This window comes from Hesperophylax consimilis, chromosome 7, assembly GCF_061612785.1.
Source record: "Hesperophylax consimilis isolate HC1 chromosome 7, BYU_Hcon_1.0, whole genome shotgun sequence".
Lineage (NCBI taxonomy): Eukaryota > Metazoa > Arthropoda > Insecta > Trichoptera > Limnephilidae > Hesperophylax > Hesperophylax consimilis.
In genome coordinates, this window is record NC_142842.1 from 7,962,058 (window position 1) to 7,983,828 (window position 21,771).

The 21,771-nt window shown below is 34.2% G+C and overlaps 1 long non-coding RNA gene across 1 annotated transcript in view; it reads left to right on the forward strand.

The window, feature by feature from the left end:
• LOC149422258 (uncharacterized) overlaps window positions 1-21,043 on the forward strand; it is a 33,848-nt gene extending 12,805 nt beyond the window's left edge. The window contains exons 2-3 of the long non-coding RNA XR_016302413.1: window positions 4,516-4,567; window positions 20,941-21,043. This is a non-coding gene — a long non-coding RNA (uncharacterized LOC149422258). The remainder of the gene's footprint in view (window positions 1-4,515; window positions 4,568-20,940) is intronic.
• The last annotated feature ends 728 nt before the right edge of the window (window positions 21,044-21,771 follow it).

The window sequence follows — 21,771 nt, forward strand, 5'->3', positions numbered from 1 at the left end:
TTTACGACATTTTAAAACAGTAAACAGAGAACAATGAAACAAGAGTTTATAAATGTCCGCTTTATACGGGTAAACAAAGAGGTATACGCGGAGCATATCGGAACAGACAATATCGTAGTTGGGTTATCGAAATCACGAGCAAATGTTGAGCCGTATCCAATAGCTTCACGACCGCTTTGTATATCTTCTGCTCTTCTCTTCCTCTCGGCTTACAACGGAGCATCTACCTCTTACTCTCAATTGCATTTTGCACTTCACTACACATGCATAATCTATTCTCAAGCCCCAATATAGTTATTGTTTATTTGAATGGATTGACGAAACCACCTATTCTTATAAAACTCATAGTTTTATTCGAACTCTCACTTATTCCCTAAACAGATTTTAAATGTTACATTTCTTTGATGCTCTACTATTTCATTTGCTGTGTTCGTTGAGAAGATTGTATAGGTTGTACATATATGGTGAAAACTCCGTTTTTTCCGTATTGTAACGTTGGCGAAATCAATCAACGGAGTTCGCCTTTCAAGTCACGTATGAGGAAAATAAGTCCGTATTGCATCATACCTTACAAATCACATGTATTTCTATCTAATTCCCATGCCTTACCATACCCAGCCTCACACTGTGTACGAGTTTCACATTCCTTGATTAGAAAGCAACTAGTTGTTATTCCGTGGAATAACTCTGCCTGACCTTGCGCTGGGTTTCGGAGCCTCCACTAGTCACTCCGCTTCCAAGGTTCCGATACCAATTAGTTTTATTTTCAAAACTATCAACCCAAATTGAGCGTCAGGGATTGCTTATCGAGAGGTTGATATTTAACTGGTAATTAATGGGTTGGCTGCCCATTAATCAGGATTCCGATCAGTCAAGGAGATCAATCGATATATTTTGTCTCCAGAATTGTATCAGAAAAAAATACCTCGGCTTTGATTAACAAAACATAATACCAACTGGTTTGATTCTATGCTGTGGTAACTAACGCCCACTTTAAATTGTATTGTTTTTGTGGCGATCTACCAGCATGCGATATACGATGCAATACGGGTAACTTCGCCAATCAAACATATCAGCTTTTTTCATGTTTTCAGAAAACTGTGTCTGAAGATTATTTGATTATTATAAAAATCAACAACTGCAATCTACACATGTTTTTTTTTCTGTAATCACTATAAAAAAACTTTGTTCTTTTTTATAGCTCTTTTAGCAACAATAAATACAAATTGAAAATGTATTAAATTTGTTATAATTGCAAAGAAATATATCTAACAATAACGGTGAAATTAGATAAATATCAAATGTGATCTTTTTACACAACAGAAGTCGTAAGATAATTTCATGGATGTTTCTATATTTTTAACTCAAAATTGTGATTTTTGCCCTTGTACTTCTTTTGAATTCCACGAGCGACTTGTGAGTGGTTGCAGTGGACGGTTAGTGAATAACATCAACTTATTATATATAAATATATACAAACGACCTTAGTTTCTATAGATGGGCTTGTTTCAATTTGATTTGGATGTCTGTTCATTAGTACTTATGAATTAGTATTTGCAAGAAGCCAAGTCTTTCGTGGGTTATGTCTCAATGTTGTGTCCAAATATTAGTACGTAGGTAATAAAATATTTGTATATTCATTTTAGAATAGATGTTCACTAGTTATAAAATGTTAAATTTGATAACTAAAAAATAATAATAATTCATATTCATTAGCAAAATGCTGATTTCTAAACATGTCTCATTTAGAAAAATAAGTGCGCCTATTTATAAGGTCGATTTATCTCTCTCGGATCGTTGCGTTTTTTTCAAAGCCCTGAATTCTTTTTTACGTATAAATCTTAAACCAGATGATGAAATAATGATAAAATCTTGCAGAGTCCGTAGCCACCATCGCGTGCCCGAGATTCAAGGCATAATTACTGCAAAATATACATTTCCAAGTATTTTTCACCATACGAGTACCTTGTCATCATCGACAGTTCACATTGCTATAAAAATGAGACTAATTGGATTTTTAAACTAACCCCTTTCTGATAATATGCTTTCCTAGAATTTAGGTAGGTACAGTCTTTTCAAAAATAATTTTTTGTCAAGTGTGCAAAAAGCTATTGAAACTTGTAACGTCTTTAATTTCTCTATAAATTCTCAATCATATTGAAACAACATTTAACTATTCTGACCAATCATGAAAAGTTCATTTTATGATAATAATATTCATGTTCATATAATTGCTCACGATATAATTATTTATTCGGAATTCGTTCGGAAAGTTTTTCGCATAATTTCGATATAATCTGACATTCGCGTTCATGACGAAAATACTTGCGTGCACTGCTCACGATATTGTAGTATGAAAAATAATTTACAGAGAGAGGAATGATGTTTGTACAAAAGAAGCCATTTATTGCTTTGCACCTTCCTCGGTAGGTGTAAGATAACTAATGAGTACATTTGGTATCGCTTCGTATTATTACCTATATCATTTTTAAAATGCATGGTTCTGTTTCTATTGTTGATTTAAAATTTGGCTGAAATGTATAAGATAATCACGTTTTTCACTAACACATTAGTTCATTATGTAAACATCCACCATGCAAGAAATTGTGTAGAATGTACAAGATCGGCGGCCATCTTGGCTGTCAGTTTCTATGGCATTTACGGTGTTGGTATAATCCGGCAATTCGTAAAAGGTAGGCGGGATTACCAAAACATTAAAATTTTTATGCAGCCAAGGTAATGTGTTTTTTTACATAAACTTGCACCAGTCGCAGTGGAAAAGCGGCGCAAGTGTTAATTATGCACTAGACGTTACGTGCAATTCATGTTACATTCAGAATACATTCCACACAATGCATATTGAGAAATACCCAGTATGTGCTGACACGCACAGTACGGATTTTTTAAACGAATTACTCCGTTACGCGATTAGTCTACGTTATTTGTTACTTGTGCTTCGACACAGAAAAAACCGTGATAAGAGCCCATATAATAAAAAAATGCGACGCAGACTTACAGACCATCCCTTGAGCGAAACAGTTTATCGCGGAATGCATAGTTTGTTTCCTGACATTTTATCGGTTGGTTTCATGCGAAGCTCTTAGATTATTACTCGTTACCTAACTTATCCTCGTCACTTTGCTCGGCTTGAGATATCAGTATGAATCAAAGGCAATCGTTGTTGACTGAATTGGCCATGTTTGATAGCTGACGTCGCAAGACACGTTTCATAAGTGTTCTGCCATTTCCACGCATTGTGGCACATATTTATTCGATATTAAAAAATGGAGAGCTCACTCGATTGTTGTGATATCTTCGATACGAGTAGTTACGCCGATGTTTTTGTGTTATTATAAAACTTTTTTAGACATATAACTTAATAAAATAATTGAGTTCACAAATACGAGACAATTTATATTCAGACCTCAGCTCTGTTCTTTCAGCTTCATTCTAAAGCAATTGAGAATATAATTATAATCGCATGCTTCTTGACTACATAAGAGCATTATTAATATCTAAATTAGACAACTGGTTCACTAGCATGAGGCGAAGGTATGGAGGCTCTAGATTTACCTTTGCTTACCTTAAATCTATTTCAAAGGTGATCAATCAATCAATACCTCCTGATAGTAGGTACCAGCCCTTTCCACTTGTATCAATTATCAATGGTTACAAAAGCTTATATAAATGAAACCGCCTTAAAATAATTATTTTTATTCAACAATGATCTTGAGGCGAAACGGATATAATTAATTCTTCTATATTTTATGGAGCAATTAGTCGAGGAATAATAATTGGTCTTTCTTATCCGCAAGTCTCATCAATATGATAACTTTTACAATCCGTCCCAAAACATCTGCAGATTGTTGGTTATGCCAATTAAAAAGTTCCATCGCTGGATAATGACTATGATCATCTGATCGCAGGGTATCCATTACAGGTAACTGCATTATCATACCGTTTCGCCTGAGTAGCGAAAAATGAATTCATTTTGCTTATCTCGTCTGTAGTGTTTTGATGCGTCCATTAAAACAGAAGGACGGTTAATGATTCAATTATAATATTGTTTGTAATTTGGACGAGAATATATCATTTTCAGTCATTCAGACATTCCTGCTGAAATAATTGCGATGCTAAGGGGGAATATGCTAATTTCGAGTTGCCCTACACTTAGTTGCTAAGATATTCCCAGGAGGGAATAAGATAATGCCCACCTTCCAAGATTGAATACAATAATGTTGCATATTGAATATAGATTGAACATGAAGACCATTAACATAAATTCAACAGCATAATATATTCTTTCCATTATTATAATATTATTTAAACAAAATATAAACTTACGTAACCATATAATTTCACCGGAAAGCTTTGTTCCTGTAGTAATGCAGTTAAATTGGTAGGTACCTACCTGTATTTTGCACATTGTATTTATCTGAATGTTCAGTAGTTATATTTATTTGAATCCACCTTAAAATACTTTCAAACTAATTAATATTTTATGTTTTGTTTCAGATATTGTTACCCACAAATCAGCAACAGTTATTCGATAACACCCAGTTTTAATGTAAGTATAAATTCATTTTTCATCAACTAAAAATTTTCCGGTGAAGAGACACCTAGCGGAAAACGTTATAAATATTGGTTTGTGCCTCTGCTAAGCCCGGTTATATAAGGTGTAATTTTGGCAACACTGGTTGAAGCGGCGATAGCAAGGTTGTTTAGTTACTTCTCTGGGACTCGCGCGACTGAGGTTCGAATCCTGATGTGGCCATGTCGAAGACGCGACGAAGCCTTATCTGCTCGGAGTATTCGTCATGGCCGAGATTAAAATATCGCAAGTGACTGACCCTTGTCGAACGATTCGCTTGGGTTTATGACATTGTGATTACAATTTTTATTTTTTTTAACTTCTAGTTTTCATTACGAAACATTTTCAACGTCCATCCCAAAAACATTTTTATAAAATCATTATTCCTTTTTTACGAGTAACCTATCTAATTTATTTTCATTGATGTTTTTTCTTCTAACATAGTTTATCTCCACCGAAATATTTCGGCAGGTAGAAAATAAACGCGCTTTCGTTTAAAAAAACGAAGACCTAAAAAGAGGGATACTTTTTTAGATGAGAACTTTGGGTACCCGGCCTAACCCTTGCCGAAAGGTGTGTTTTTTGTGCATTCACTCAGCGGGTTCACTTTTTTTGTTTTATTTCAAATTCCCTAATCATTTTAAAAAGTTTTTCTTTGCCTCGGGCATAACGCAGTATTATGTCATGTGCTTTAATGACTAGCCCCATATTAGACGGGTATTCATTTAATTTGATGCATCCTACGCCTTGTGGTTATCTCGAAAAAAATATATCTCAATGGTCTGGTTGGAATTTTCAGCTGTTTGAAGAAAGTATTCAGTAATTATTAACATTATTTTTGTTATACGTTTTTATTTAGAAAAGCGACTGAGTGCACTTCAAATTCATTGCGATAATTTTTCAAGATCTTTCGATACCAAATTGTTAGTAAGTTTCTAAAAAAGGCATTTGTCATTGGCTTTAAAAAATCGATCTCCTTTAAACATCACAAAGAATCCAATATTAAAGTATTTACATGGAGCACATAGGTTCTTTGGGGTCAAGATGTGGAACCCTTCGTTTCGTGTTTGGATCTCCCGTCTGTAATATATATCATTTGATATTATAAAAGGGATCAATAAGATGACATGTGCTGTCGTAAAAAATGTAGAAAGTATACCGTCGTTAAATTTTAATATTTAGGGCATGCAAACAAGAATGGAGACAGGTAGTCGGTTGGTAAACATACTCGCCCCTTTCACACGCCAAGGTTCCAGTCTCGCTGGCTGTTTTGTGTATTTAAATATTTAATCTTGAACGCATGGATTGACATACGAAACTTTAAAGGGTTCTTGTTTATACCTTGTAGTGCGCTTTTGGGATCGTTTTTGAGAACTATTACCAATTATTATTATTCGTTAACCAGTTTACTGATGTGAAAAACGATACGCATCAAACTTATAATGTTCGGAACATAATAATTTGATATCAAAGTATCAATAAATGGAGAAAAAAAACATCGAAAGCTTTGTGGTGCCATTTATAAATGGCATAAAACAAAGTACCTACTTCAGTGATTAGCTCAAAGTCACAGCGTCACCCGGTTAGAAAAGATGGTGCTGTTTTATATTTGTGCAACTTTTATATTAAATGTTAGGTACAAACGACACAACTGTTTAAAAAAGATGAACCAATAATTTATTACACAATTTTATATCTCACACACTCTGGTATTCAAAATACGTAAAAGATATTCTAATAGGTAATATTATTCAAACTACGGGTAAAATATCCCATTACAGGGATACCAGGTACCCCAAAAAGCTTTTTATCATCAGATGTTTTGCGGCTAAGACGACACGACAAAGCGAAGGGTTAACTCATCTCCATTGTGCGGCCGAATGCACCTTCCCTGGAAGTGAAAGGGTTCTCCGCCTTTGTGAACCGAATACTAAACCTTTGTTATTTCTCACTTACCAACAAAGGGATGAATACGTTTAGCAGTGCCAATATTTAATAATATAATCATATTCCGTTTTGGCTACCGGAAGATTGCGAGATTCCGTGTTTTGGGTTTCCTGAATACATTATCCTATCACTTTTGCATTCGATGAACGGGTGCACTTTGACTGTGGGAAATGTTGGTAACTTTCACGGTTAAATGCATATTTATGACTGTAAGAAGGACGCTGTGAAATGTACACACATAAATCAATCGGAATACGCATTAATCCCTTTGAATCCAGCTTCCAATGAAAGATTTTACCGTCTGCCGTATTAGATAATACTTCAATAGCCTATAAAGCCCATATATTTTCAACCTTTGCATTTAAATGAGGCAAAAGACGGTACGTTTTCTCATACACTATTACACTAAGCATACTAAAATGGGAAGCATGATTATCGAATATATCGATAGTAAATATCAAGTTAGAATAAATTACACGCAAGCAGCTCATAAAATCATATTTTAGCGTGATCATTTTTATTGACTTCCATTTATTGCCCCGTAGTCACTGAGAAAATCAAAGATGTTAAATAGTTACTTGCTTACTGATATGTAAACTTATAATGCCCTCCTACGCAACAAGTTTCTGTAAATTATTGCATAATTTCATTCGAGGTTAAATTTAAAAAAATATATATATATTAATTAAAATTATCAGTTTCAGTACAAACAAGCATTATACTTGTATTCACATATCGTGTGGGGGATTTAAAAAAAACAATATTAAATACATTTTTAATGTAAAACACACGTCGCCTGTGTTCACCTAAATTACATTCATATCTTTTAATTCCCCCTGCTATCCTTTTGTTATCTTGATAACTCCATTAATGTTAACATATCTAATCTTTCCCGAATCCTTTATTCATATTCCCGATCTTATCACGTCCTGCCCGTCACCCGAGGACGAGCCCGTATCTCCTTGTTCAACATTGGGTCTTTTCAGACATAAAAACCAAAAAATGTGACTGTCTTTATTAAGATTCAACATATTTTTTTAAGTGATAATATATTACACAATAATATTACCTCAGCAAGAGTAAACAGCACCAAGTGAGGATCACATTACCAAGTCATATTTTGTAAAAATATATTTTAAAGTATAATAAAACTCATTTCCGGAAAGACAACATTATACAATTAAAAGGTTTTTTTACATAAGAATACAAATTTAAGAGGGAGTTCATGAATACCGTACATAAAATTTAAAACAAGCTAGACAGACGTAACACACTTAATTTAAAAATTAATTTAAATTATTTAAAAGAAGTTAAAGAGTTCCAAAAATATATTGTGTCACTGGTTACTAAAACTGCCGAGAAAATATCCTTTAAGAGCTTTTACCAATGTTTTTTTTAAATAATTTAATACAAGATTTGAATTAAACTTAACATTATTTTCTTTATGTTTATTAGTTTCCAAATGAATAGTGTGCTGTTCAATTGTTCAACATGGCAACATAAGAAACGTGAAAATCTAACAATAATAATTAAGGTATAATTAATGGGTTTTTTACTCGCTGTACTAAAATGGTGCCATCTATTGTTCATTGTTTATTGCAAGATTTATTAACCATCTACCGAAATCGTTTTTAATGTTACACCTATCACAACATTCATGTTTAAACCTACCCATTTGTTTTACCGAAAGAAACCTAATATTATCTAAGAATAATTTTATTCTGTTTTTCATCAATCCGATTGAAAATTTATTGAAATTCTTAAACATTAATTTTTCGGCGTAATGTTTGTTTGTACCGGTTATTTAGTCATGCAACCGCGTGATATTTTAAACAAGCAATAAATTACTAGTAAATTTTTACGTGCATTAATTTATTGAGCTCTTAAAGTTGTGTGTGGCCGTTAAATAGTAATTTTCTTATAAGAACAAACGGGTTTGTGTCAAGTTTATGATAATAAAAAAACATGAATTCAACGCATAGTAGAGATATGATATTTTTAATGTTTTTTGGGAAATTTAGTTTGAAATAACTTTACGCGGCACACCTCTTTTAGCCGTCATCCGATATAACGACGAAATACGTAACCGATCTGTAGATCGCCTCGCTTTGTGGTTTTGTATTATTGAGGCATCGAGTGCCTTTCCGGGGGTCCGATGCTTTTTGACATAAAACATGTATAAAACTGGAGACTTTATCTTGAATCGGCAATCAACAAGTAAATTGACGGCAGTTACATTCCACGGCCGGTTCGTAGTTCGTACCTCCACGTACGTGGCGGTTCACCCGACATGCCCCACGCTCGTAACAAATAATATAAACACGCTCAACCCGTATGCTTAGATACCTGTAGATATTATGTATTTACTCTACACGCTCTGCTCGTGGGCTACAACAAGATATAGTAAACCACTTTTCTAATGTTGCTCAATTAAAAAAAAAAGTAAAATCATATTAACATCAACTATTTTGAACTAAACGAAGCCGGTTTTACCAGGTTTTTTTTCTTTTAATAAGTTGTGATTCAAATGATCTTAACGAATTTCTGCAGCGTAAATTAATATCTTTTATCGATACTCGATACCCAAGTTATTTAGTGAGTTATCGAAAATCTAATCGCCCTCTATTTTAGGATTAAATATTACGAGCGTAGGTAAAATCCCGCGGTACTTATTCGAAAGCGGGCGAGCTAATGATTGAAATACCTTTTCATTTAACATTAGGCTTGCGTAATTTCCTAAAAGGCGGCCATTCTGTGTAGGCATTTGTATTTATTTTTAGACATTTGCTCCCTTAGCGGCTTCGATTATTCCGTGTGGCAACTTAAGCAGAAGTGTTCGTGGCCAAATTATATTATCGGATGTCTATGTCTGTATAATTGTAAAAGTCACGAAGCGCCACTGGTGTCGTGCCCGTGGGCATTCAGAATCCAGGGGCATGCGGCCAATAAGGGCAGAGGGGCAATACGGTGATAATAGTTTTATTCACGTCAGAATGGGGCACTTTGTTGGTTTATTACACAATTCTGTGGCATTATATCTGAAACTCAAACTGAATATTCCAAAAGATTTTTAAGAAAATATGCTACTCAAATCGTAGTTTGAGTTCTTACTGCTTGTTCCAATTTAACTATGAAACCCCTAATGTTTAATCCTGACACATTTAAGAAAATTTATAATCGAAGCTTTGGAAATTAAAGCAATTTAAATTAAATCAGTTCTCTATTAATGATCGCAATGTGGAGGCCGCTTCTTTCGACATTTCATTTGGCTTGGCTATCAGAACACGTGGAATAACTACAACACACTCTGCTTTTAAGAATATCCATTTCTTCAGATTTATTCGCAAAGTGAGAAGAACATGCGGTTTCCAGCAGAATGTAATATTACAAGGTCAGATGTCAACAAATTACGAGATGAAACACTTAATGTGTAAGGTAATAAAATAAAAATGAACGGAGAAAAAACCCGTGGTTGTCAACGGTTCAAAGCGGTCGTGATTCGAATTATTATCGCCAAGGCTCGAGTTTATTGTGACCAAAATGCTCAGGAATGCAGTGGGATGGTTTGGAAATTCCACAGATTACGCGTTACGTCTTTTAATTCTTTCCGAAACCACTCTCAAAACAACCGTAGCCGAAAAGGAACCTGTATCTATTTCCAACGAATTCTATTATTTAAAACATATAATAATTCGGATTCAACGGATTAAAGAGAGTGTTTTTTAGTTTACTAGGAAACCACGTGGAAGTCAGTGAAACTGCAGATAAAATCACAATAAAATATTATCGTGCAACGCTATCTTAATGTCTGCGAGGTCAATTACATGATAGTGTGCAGATCATAGGTGTATTTCCACTCGAGAAATTATTCGTTCTTGTTAAAAATATGCTGCGTGTAAAACCTAATCTTCAACATCTTTCAGAATTCGTCTCATCTGCAATACAATAAACAATTATTGACTGAGCGTAGCAAAGTCCTCTTTTAGTTCTGACTACTCGAGCGTTCTGCATTTCGTCTTCCTGTAAATTTTTTTGTTTTTTTTTTTATAGTGAATACCTCACAAGAGTCCCAACTGCTCCCGTCTGGAGCCAGTGAGACTATGGCATCCCCAATTGGGGGATGTTGTGAGGCTGAAGGTAAGTGGGGAAGGGAAAGAGGAAGGTGGGGAAGTACCTGGCTATTCAGATCTAGTCACTAAACACGGCTAAAGCCATTTGGAGCAACGTTTCAATTCTGAATGGTGGTCTTACACCAGGGCGATACTGGTAGTATCTTCCACTCTGGGTTGTTGTTACGTTCCGGTTAAAGATGGTGGCCGTTTTTACTTGTCGTATGCCGCCATTGTGCCGCATTTGCCGATAGGCACGAACAAAATAAACATATTAGGTAAGAAGTTACAGTTTACAAAAATATGATTTTGCAAAAAAGACAACAAGTAAGTTATTACGAAAATAGAATCAGCTGACGCACGGAAAAAATTTAGCTTAAGCAAACGATAGATTAATGGTTCAGTGAATATTATTGTTCAAATCTGATCGATCGTCGAAACGTCGTGCTTGTTAATTAATAAAGTAATTATTTAAGTACCTACTTATAAATCTTACTGATTTCAGAGGAAATTTTGGTTTTGATTTATTATATAAGAGAACATATTTTTGGACGCAAAATCTACTAACTGTTAACAGAACTCTAGTAATTGTTTACACTTTGAGTGCACGTATAGGTGCTGAACGGCCAAGTAGAAAGGAAATAAGTACCCATCTCAATAGAATCTATTCATAATGAAGAACCTACTACTTACACTTACAAATACCTCAATTTACTACATAGGCTCATATACTCGTAGTGACCACCACCTGGCGATTTCGGTCAATATACTCGGACCCTAGTTTTGTAGACAGAGTGAAGTGAGTTTATTCATACTGGAAGAATAAAGCTCTGTTTCTTTTTCACATATCGAGTTGATTGCATCTAAAATTCAGAGGGCGTAACCTATCATGGTTACCAGTTTTGGACTGGGTTCAAAAACCTAGCAACGATCATCCAAAACTGGTTTTTTTTAAATCAAAACCCACCACCGCCGGCCCGACGCTCGGCGTTCTTGAACTATGAATGTGATACTCGATCCAAATGGAATTGATTAATATTTTAAAGCTTCTGGTTTGTCGTGAAATGCACCGCATCGAATCTAAAACTAATTGATTTATTAATTATTTTAGGTTACAATAAATCATCTACGGTAATATAAAATATTTAATCTATTGCGCGACGAATCTTTGATTATTGATAAGCGATAAATGAGTTTTGTAATATCTTCAGCTTCTCTTTTTCTTACCCAATATCTATATTTATTAAAATGAATGTTTCCGTTATTTGTCGCTTAGACTCTAAAACTACTGAACCGATTTAGCTGAGAATTTCAAAGTTTGTTCTTATTGGTGTCAGGAGTATTTAGGGAAAGACTTAACGCTTTATCCCTGCACTGTAATGAGATATGGAGTCGAATAAAAGTCTGTATAATATATATTTTTAATAGTTATAATGTGGTATACAGTATTGATTGGTGGAAGTGGAGGACGCCCGATGAAGACATGGCACGATCAAGTTATACCACAGCTTATAAAAAGTAACTTTTTTCAATATATAATATTATTTCCACAGTTTTCAGGTACACTAGAATTCATAACCTAAAAACTTTCACCATTCATAATTCCGAGCAACGTCGGGTAGAGGTCAGCTAGGGCCATTATAAAAGAAAGGAATGCTTTTGATTTTTTTTATCAGCTGACCAAATATTATTTAATTGATATCGTATTCGTTTAGCCATTTACAAAGATATTTGAACTTCGTGTTTTCAAATAATAACTCTTTAACTTTATGTCCTTTGACGCTAGCCTTAATGAGTCGAAATATTTAATAAATATAAAAGGGAATGAATGACCCTTTGTGGTGATTTATAAAAGCTCTTTGAATATTTTACCAAGCCTCTAGGTCTGCAGTTTGCACAAGTGGTTTGTCGTTTTTCTGGCATTTCGTGAGGATTTACCATAACATATTTCCGTAATTTAATGTTTATAGGTGGCGACTTTTCATTTAAGCCTAAATAAAATTACCTACCTACGAATATGTAAGCTATGTATGAATGTGTTCGTTCAAAATGCAATTAAAAACCACAATTCTTTCATACTTTGCATACGAAATTACGTTACGCTGACCAATTGTAAGTTATTATTTTTTTATATTACTTCCATACTCCCACGAAAGTAAGGTTCTTCGGGGCCTAAGTCATCTCTGGGTGAAAGGTACTTTATGCAAAGAAAGGATAGGAAGTTCTGTGGAGGAAAAAGGTATGAGGGTGGGTTGAAATCTGGAGGTCAGTATGTCCAGAAGTAACGAATGATTTCATCCCTCCCACTGTGGACCACTTTAGTCAGTCCCTGGGGAGAAAGGTCCAATAGGTCAAACATTTTTTAAATACCCTTATGTATTAATAAAAATAAATACATTGTAGTAAAAAAACACTATATTTCACGGGTTGATTTTTTAATGCTTTCATGTAAAATATTTGGCTGAAAAAATATTCGATGGCCTTTTGTTGAAATGACTTTTTTTAAATATAACCTATTCATTTAGAACAAGATTATGTTCATGTTTTATTCTAAAGGGTAGCTTCGTATGGATTTCATTGCAAATATCATCGAACTAGCATGCGTTCTTAATGGTTCATTGCCGTAATCATAATAATATTATAGTACTGTATTATAGTACCTACCGAGGTACTTTTAAATTTGTAGTAAAATAACATTTTCAAATTGCTAGTGAGGTGATGGCGTAAAAAGTAAGATTTGTCGTGAGATATATTAGCGGCCATGACGAAATAACGAATTTCAGAACCTTGTAAACATAAGTTTATTGCTTTATTAATACCGTGATTTCCTAGATTAGGCTTGTTTTCAAACATTTAATTGAGCATTTTATTTAGAATTTTTTCGTTTCACATTTAACGCTTTGATTGTATATCGCATGGCAATGTTACTTTTATGATTCTTACCAATTACACAACTCCCGATTTGAAACCGCTTCAATGAATGACCGAGGGCCGTTTGTTTAATTCAAGATTAATTTTAACCGCCAGTTAATGCGCTGTTAGAACCACCCGTTTAAACTTACTGTTGTGGCTAACTCGGTTTTCAACAAATTCTAATCTCACTTTTAAATCAATGACTAATTTAAACATATTAATGATTTTTCATTTATTTATTTTGCTATGATACGTCTGGAGAAATCTTTAATAACGTATTTTAGTAAAATCAACGAAAATACATTCTTACTATGGAGGTAGGTATTAGGTATGTTGTACTTTTGAGTTGTATTTTCTCATACAAAATTTCCTGCTTGTAAATAATACAAGGCAAACAACGAAAAATAAAACCAGTATTTTTAGAAGGTGTTTCCAGATAATGTCTTAACACTTAGCAAACATGTTTAATTCAAAAATAATATACTCGAATGTAAACACATACAGACACAGCCTATCTCGCGCTGTGTTTGCTTTTGATAAAACATTCCGAAATGTACCAATCTCTATCCGACTGTCACGTGGTCATTTGGGTGGAAAGAGGGGGGGGGGGGGGTCAGGACTGGACCACCGAGGGCATTGACCTGTCCGCAAACAATCCCCTCCCGTTTACCTCTCTCCCTTCCTTTTTTCGGATCCATCCCTTTTGACTCATAATATTACAAGAGTCTTGACCATTTACGAGTATTTTGTCCGTTGTCAAACATTTGTTTTGACCGTTCAAATACTTCGATATGTTTAGTTTCTTTGTCAGATTTTCGAGAAAACGTATGTTCGTTTTTATCTTTTACCAAAATCATTTCTCATTTTCTCACAGAGATAGTGTGAGAACCGAAATGTTATTTTTATTCATATCAACACGGACTTGACGGTTTTTTGCTTTGCTATATTATTTGATTGTACAGCTATCTGATGTTCTTCGCAGAACGGGTCACCTATTCGACCTAGTTAGGTAAACACCATAATCAAACCAGAAAAAAAACCAATAAACACACATTAAACTTTTTTTAAAGATACGAGTAACTTCTAAACCTGGGCGCAAAAAATGAAGGCGATTTAAAACATACTCGGGTTTAGCTTTGCAATTATTTATTTCTAGACACCGAGAGATAATGCGGTTGTTCAGTCTTCCAATATTCTTTGCCGTAATAAAATTACTCCAGCCAAATTACACGTACCTAATAGCATTAGAGTAGAAACGCCAACCGAAAAAAACAAATTGAATAACTTATCCGACATAATGCTTTGAATGAACAGATTCAAGATGCAAGGATTTACTAATTTGTTCGTCCAATTTTGCAGTACCAATCTGTGTATTGTATCATTTTACCAGCCAGTGAGCGCAAACAATATACTGTAGTGTTATCTGTGTACTAAATTTTTAGCACAAATGAAGTTACCTCAGTAATTATTACCTACACATCGTTAAAATCCAATTACGAAATACTATCATTTTGTGAAATTATTTTCTTGTATTTGTTTAATATACCTTCACAATACAATAGCTTATTTTGTTTTATTTGACGTCCTATTTTGGTTATCGGTACATGGCAGCATAATAATTACAGTTTATGAAATGCGTCCTTTGAATATTATTTCCTATGTTGTTTGCAGTGTTGCCAGTTACGGGTTCCTCTACTAAAAAAGTAACTATTCCACTACATCGGGGCAATTTATCACGACACCGAAAAAGCACGCATATTATCGCATTTAAATAACAAAACATGAACCCCCCTTCGCTCTTCATAAACGTTTTTTTTACATCGGATATTATTGATATCCAGAAGAAAATGAATGGCGTAAGAGGTGAAGTATAGAAATTTCGTAACCAGTCCATTATCTTAAACCTTTTTCTCTCTTTGTTTGAACTGTTTTTTTATTCCACGGTTCATTGTGTGACATCCGACAATCCGACAACAACTATTAGCAAACCAGGGAACTTGCAGGGATTGTTGAAAGCGGTACTTATTCCTACTTAAGAAACATTAAACAATTTTGTTAATTATTCAATTGAATTGAACGCTCCATAAAAATGCTTTCATGTATACAAATTGTATGTAAATGGTTGTAGCACCAATAAAGAATAGCTATCTCAGTTCGAGCTATAAAAACTCACACTGAGATGGTATTCCATTAGCTATTATGTCGAGTATCTCGTAAGGTTTTCTGATACTTAATTATTATTTATTATGTCTCTAAAACGCCGACTTTCGGACCAACTTGGTAAACCATATAATATGGCTCGGGTTCCAAACTTCTGCCATGGCAATTCTCCCCATCTAATATTGTAAAGAACACATTCATGTGATGGCGACCGTAATTTATACGGGTTAAATAAATTTGGTTTCGAAATTTACCCCGCGATATTTAAAACGCTGACAAAAAATGAAAGCTCACTTCGTCAGGACTTTTTGTTTATTTATTTTTTACACTATGCGCATCCTTACAAGCGCAGCGAACGTGAGCGGATGTGCACCGAAAAGGAACATGATTAGACGGAACTAGTTTGTTTAGAACAATGGATAAAGGATATTAGAAAGTTTAGAATAGTTTTTGATTTCGAAATCAATTGGTGGTACACTCTTATGATTTCACGACAACTTATACTTTGATGGGAAGCTCCGGGGGAGTGATTTATTTCAATAATTTCCTGTTCGTAATTAATGAATGCTTACTTATCTTCGTTAAAGATACTCTTCAATTAAAAAAAATACTTGCTGTGAATCTGTGATATTTAATACTTAATTGGGTATTACCGTTCGTTTATAAAACACACTTGGTTTTAAAATGCGAATATCGCCTATCCACACACAGCAGGTTCAAATTAAATGCCGAAAACCAGTTTTTTGAAGAACAATAGTTAGTTTTGTGAATGAACTTAATTGCATTTCTTGGGAATTAACTACGTAAATCTTTCTAGATATTTTCTTTTTGGAAATGTTTTAATTTTCAATGTACTTATTACTAATAAGTTATTACTGATGTTTTTATATTTCAATGTGCAATTAATTTAAAATGCGTAGTAATTTAAAGCTGACAACAAATGGTTAAAGTCGTTCGCAGTGAAATCAGCCAAGCGGACAACGAATCGATTCTGTTCATCTTTCTTCTGGGTGATAAATGATGTAGTTTCAATGCAATTTAGACTGCACCAGGACCAGAATAGCCGGTGCTAGTTGCACTTGCATCTTCATTAGTTTTGCAACTTGCCGTTGGATAAGAAATAATGTACAAATTAGTTAGTCACTTGAGCGTTTTACCATTTGCGCGTATAAATAACCTGACGTATAGTTCAGAATGACTAGAATTTATTATCGATTTAGTGTTGCAATTCTGGTCTTTGTTTCGTCAAATGATGCGTTGATGCTCTTGACATCTCACTCGTTGCAACAAAGGCCTTTGCCCTGCAGCAATCATATATGCAGATGCATTCAATACGAACGCGTGATGGATGAGATGATAATGAAATTCACGTCAGTCATATCTATCCAGATCGTGGATGCAATTTTAGACTCTCATTTAAACCGGTACGATTTCAGTTCAGTTTTCAGTTTCAGTGCCGGCAACCCGGGCGTTTATTTAATTTCAAGGTTGTTTACATTGTTTTCTTTTCTTTTACCCGCCTCACTAGACAAAGTCTGAAATATATATATAATATATATATTTGAAACTATGTTTGATTTTATAATCATTACTACAAAGCTGAACAAAAATAGTCTCTAAAAGCCTTGGCGTCAGAATATTTAAACAGTTTTATCCGTGGAATTTCTAAGTATAAATACTGAACTTCTTTTATTTAGAGCTTTAAAAAGAGGATATTACAATATCGTTTTTACCACGTTTTCCAGTTGTCAATTAAAAAAACGAAATTTTGTTTTCTGAAACACAGGCGAAACCGGTTATTAAATATATATGCTAGATAATCTTTTGGAAATATTCTTAGTAAAACATGTGCTTTGTTTGCTTTATACTTTACCAAATTCACCGGTTTATTGCTTCTAGTTTCCATGTTCCACCGATTAAAAGGCAAGATGGTTTCAGCGTGAATATTTTGATGAAAACCCACCCCTGAGCACTTATCAAATTAAATTCGCCGCAAATATTAGACAGCTCATCAAATATCTGATAGCGGCTCCGGTGATTAGGAAATCCATTTGATCGTATTGCCTCCATACTTCATCCTTCTTCATCATACAAGTAGTAACAATATTACAAGGAAAATGATGAAGCACATCTTTCAAATTCAATCTCTGACCTGATTTAACTACAAAGTTGATGGTTTTTTTTGTTGAACATGATGTATGGCGTTGGTACAATGATGACCAGTAATTAATATTAGGTAGGTATTCAGTTGCTTCAAGCACTCACATATGTACCTTAACATAATACCCATTAAAATACCCAATACAAAACTATTTAATTCAATTAAAGATCTAATCGTTAGAAAATTTAATTACAGTTAAATTGAAATTTTGTAAATACCACTTCTAAATCTTAGAAGTCTTCATTGAATATTGTCGCTTGTTTGCGGCTGTTTATAAAATAGTTATGTGACTTGAAATATTAATAACTCGATATATATTTTATTCTTATTGCCACAATAGTAAACAATAGACGAGTGATTAATAACAAAAATATTGTTGCATTGTTTTTCTGCTGCAGATTATGAGGCGTACAAACACTGTAGCCGGAATGCAAATAATAATAAAAGTTAACATTGCATGCATCACCAGCGTATTATGCATTTGAGCACGCTTGTGTGCGTTGACTGCAGTTATATGTGCTTGTGTTGGTGTGCACAGTCGGGCACAAAACGAAGGAGACCACAAACCAGACATCTCGAGTCAAATTATATCTCGCGACATTCGCCGTGCCCTGTTATTACGGACATCTTTTTGTCAGCGTTCTGTACTTCATTTGTTGGCCGCGAATGTACTTTGTGTCTTGTACATGTACCTAGGTGTGTGTAAATGCAGAGGCGCTGCAAACCGTATGTTAAATGTGTGCGGTGCACACGGGCGGTAGAACCAAGGGGCGGCATTTAGAATTCAGCTCTTCGCACGTTCTTCATGACCGATTCATTCGAAATCTATAATTTCAGATAAATTCTGATATTCTCTGAAATTTATTATTTGAAATTATTAAAGAAATGAGACCTACATTTCGTCAAACTATTGATGACCGAGTAATGATTGAGCTGATGTTAATAGAATGAAGGACCAAAATAAACGTAGTTACGACACTATAATATGGTTTGAAAGACAATGTCGTTTATGATTGAGACAACAAAGATTGGTTTCATAATATTTTTATAATGTTATTGTTGCAAATACTTCATTCTGTTCCAACGACCACACAACGATAGCGTTTTAGAAGATATTAAAACCACGACATTTAATTATATACATTTCGAAGTGTAATCTCTTGAAAAAAAAAAATCTTTTGTCAAATTAATGACTGCTTATTTTACATTTACATAAAAGTTTGTATTTATGCAATTATGTGAGATCATGAAAGATGAGAGATCACTTGATCGATAGGCTAATGTCGTAACTACCGATACATTTATACAGATTTCACGAGCACGGTCGCGCTGTTGATATCCAGACCGATATTGACATTGCTATATACGCTGGCAACTCTGAAGCATCTGTACTTTTTGATACTAAAGATAGTGTTAATTAGTTCACAAGGTCGTTAGTCATAACTAACGACTTTTGTTTGGGATGGAATCTTCTGAATTGGAATTTCTTAGAGCTTTGGTTCATCTCCATTCATTAATAAGCATTTTTTTGTACAGTGGATTTTGACTACCGATTGTCAGAATCATATTCTGACCGTGCTCGCAATTATCGCTAACTGACCACATATTATATTGACACAGAGTTTTATCGATCGTCCTTGCTTGGCCTTATGGATCTATATATAACATACATATATAACACCAGAACCATATTAATTTATTACTAGACTAATATTTTTTCTTTTCCGCTACGGCCCAGTCTAAACGTGTACATGTAAGAGTGTCTCATTGCTTTTGTTTGTTCGCATCATGCATAGGACTCGGGCCATGTGTTCAAATAGTAGGTACCTACCACTCACAACTTCCACATGTCGTGATTATTTCGAAGAGAATCGAAACAGAAATACTCCCACATGTTATTATATGAATGAGTCAATCGGTTGAACCTATCATTTACTATAATTTTCAGCCTCAACGTACGTATTACTAAATTTTGTAATACCTACCGAGAGCAAAAAATCATATTCTTGCACATGAAGATTGTTAAATGTATTTGTTCTCGAACTGATTCTGTTGTAAACCGAAAAGTTTTATTATCTATCACGATATTATGCACTTCTAACAGCATTTAAGATTATCTATGTGAAGAATTTTACTCTGTTAATTATGGAACCAACCACTTGTGCATTTAATTACAATACAATAAAATGCATTGTGCACGATATTGAAAAGTTTGATTGAAAAATTAGAAATATGATATTATATATCTTTTTCTGTATGTAGCCATACGTTCACCTGGACTAGATCACAATATATCTAGAAAACTAATATTTCATCAAAACAATGATCATTTATCATAATATTTCTGGTGTACGTTATTGTGCAATTTGTCATTCAGTTGTAGCTAATTTGTAGCCAGGTACCCACCATTTTCTTCGTACATTTCTAATGTTCTGCAGTTCGTATTTAGTATATTCTTTGTATTGTGTTATTATAGGACAATAGTAGTACAATAAGTAAATAAAACAAATAAACGATACAATAATTGCGATTTCATCCAAAGACTGACCATTCTTTGCTTAATTTTCAAATACAGAACTGTGCCATCATGAGTATGATATTTACATTTAGATCAAATGTGATGGCGATATTTGACGTCACACAAGTTTAAGAGAGATAGAGTGTATGCTAAATAGGCTAGAACTAAAAGGCATTGATTTCCATTCAAATCTCTACATGGAAAGCATTTCTAGTGGGTGTTTTCCATTCGGTTATTGGAACCATAGAAGTCATTATATTTAGACTTGAATAAATGCTTGTAGCGGACAGGTCCGTTGTCCAGTGTTATTATGAATACTAAAAACTATCTTCAATAGTTCTTGTGATCTTTATTATTCTACCCATGCCTTATAACTGTTAACCCTTTTCATACCAACGTTTTATAACTAAATTTATTTCACTATTGATTAACTCAAGTGCAATTCATGAACATATCTGCCTACCTATCAAAACTATTGGTCCTGTGTAAATCAAGTATATTTATTAAGCAAAACTAATGTGAGTTTTTTGTTTATCCACAGATGACGACTAAGAACTACCAGGACAGCAGAAGAACAAGGTGTAAAGAGTAAGAGCGACCTCGTTAGCAGGACTTACCTGGGCGGCCGGGTACCACAGCTGGCCACCGCCAACGGGTTGACACGCCTAGTTTTCAATTTGAGGCGAACGGAAATAGGTAAGGCGAAGTGTCGGTCGTTAAAATAACTCGATAAACGTTAAAACCAGCGCGGAGCAAAAAAGCGTAATTCGTTTTTGTTTTTTCCCCGTTGCGAGGAATTAAATTCGCTTCAATGTGAGGCAGATATTATTATTCTCGTAGTCACATTAACGCCTATTTTCTTTCATTTTTCTGGACGAGTCTTTCAAATTGATGGCGTTATTAAAAGTATAAGTTGCGAATAACTACGGATTATTTCATTACTATTGGAAGCTGGCGTAATAATAATTTTATAATCCTTATCAGATGTCATATACCAAAAATGAAAAATTCTTGAGAATAAGTTAAATATGTTCCACATTTTCGCTGAGAAGTCTGCTCTTTAACGCTCTTCTTCTAGTTATTTTTCTGCCATCCTCTCCTATCGAAGGTTGGATATCATTAGGGCAATCTTCATATGAAGGACACCTACATTAACCGGGAACCGTGTTCGTAAGTATTTTGAAATTACGAGGTGTAGCGTCCTCCATCAATATCCCCAAGAATTTTAATGTGTGTATTTTTCTATTTTTGCCTCCTCGTGGTGTGTCCAAGCTATTAGCTAGTTATATCTACCATCATTTTGCATACATAAACATATACAAACTACCGATGTTTATTCATTACTGCATTAGTTAGGTATTTCTGACAGACA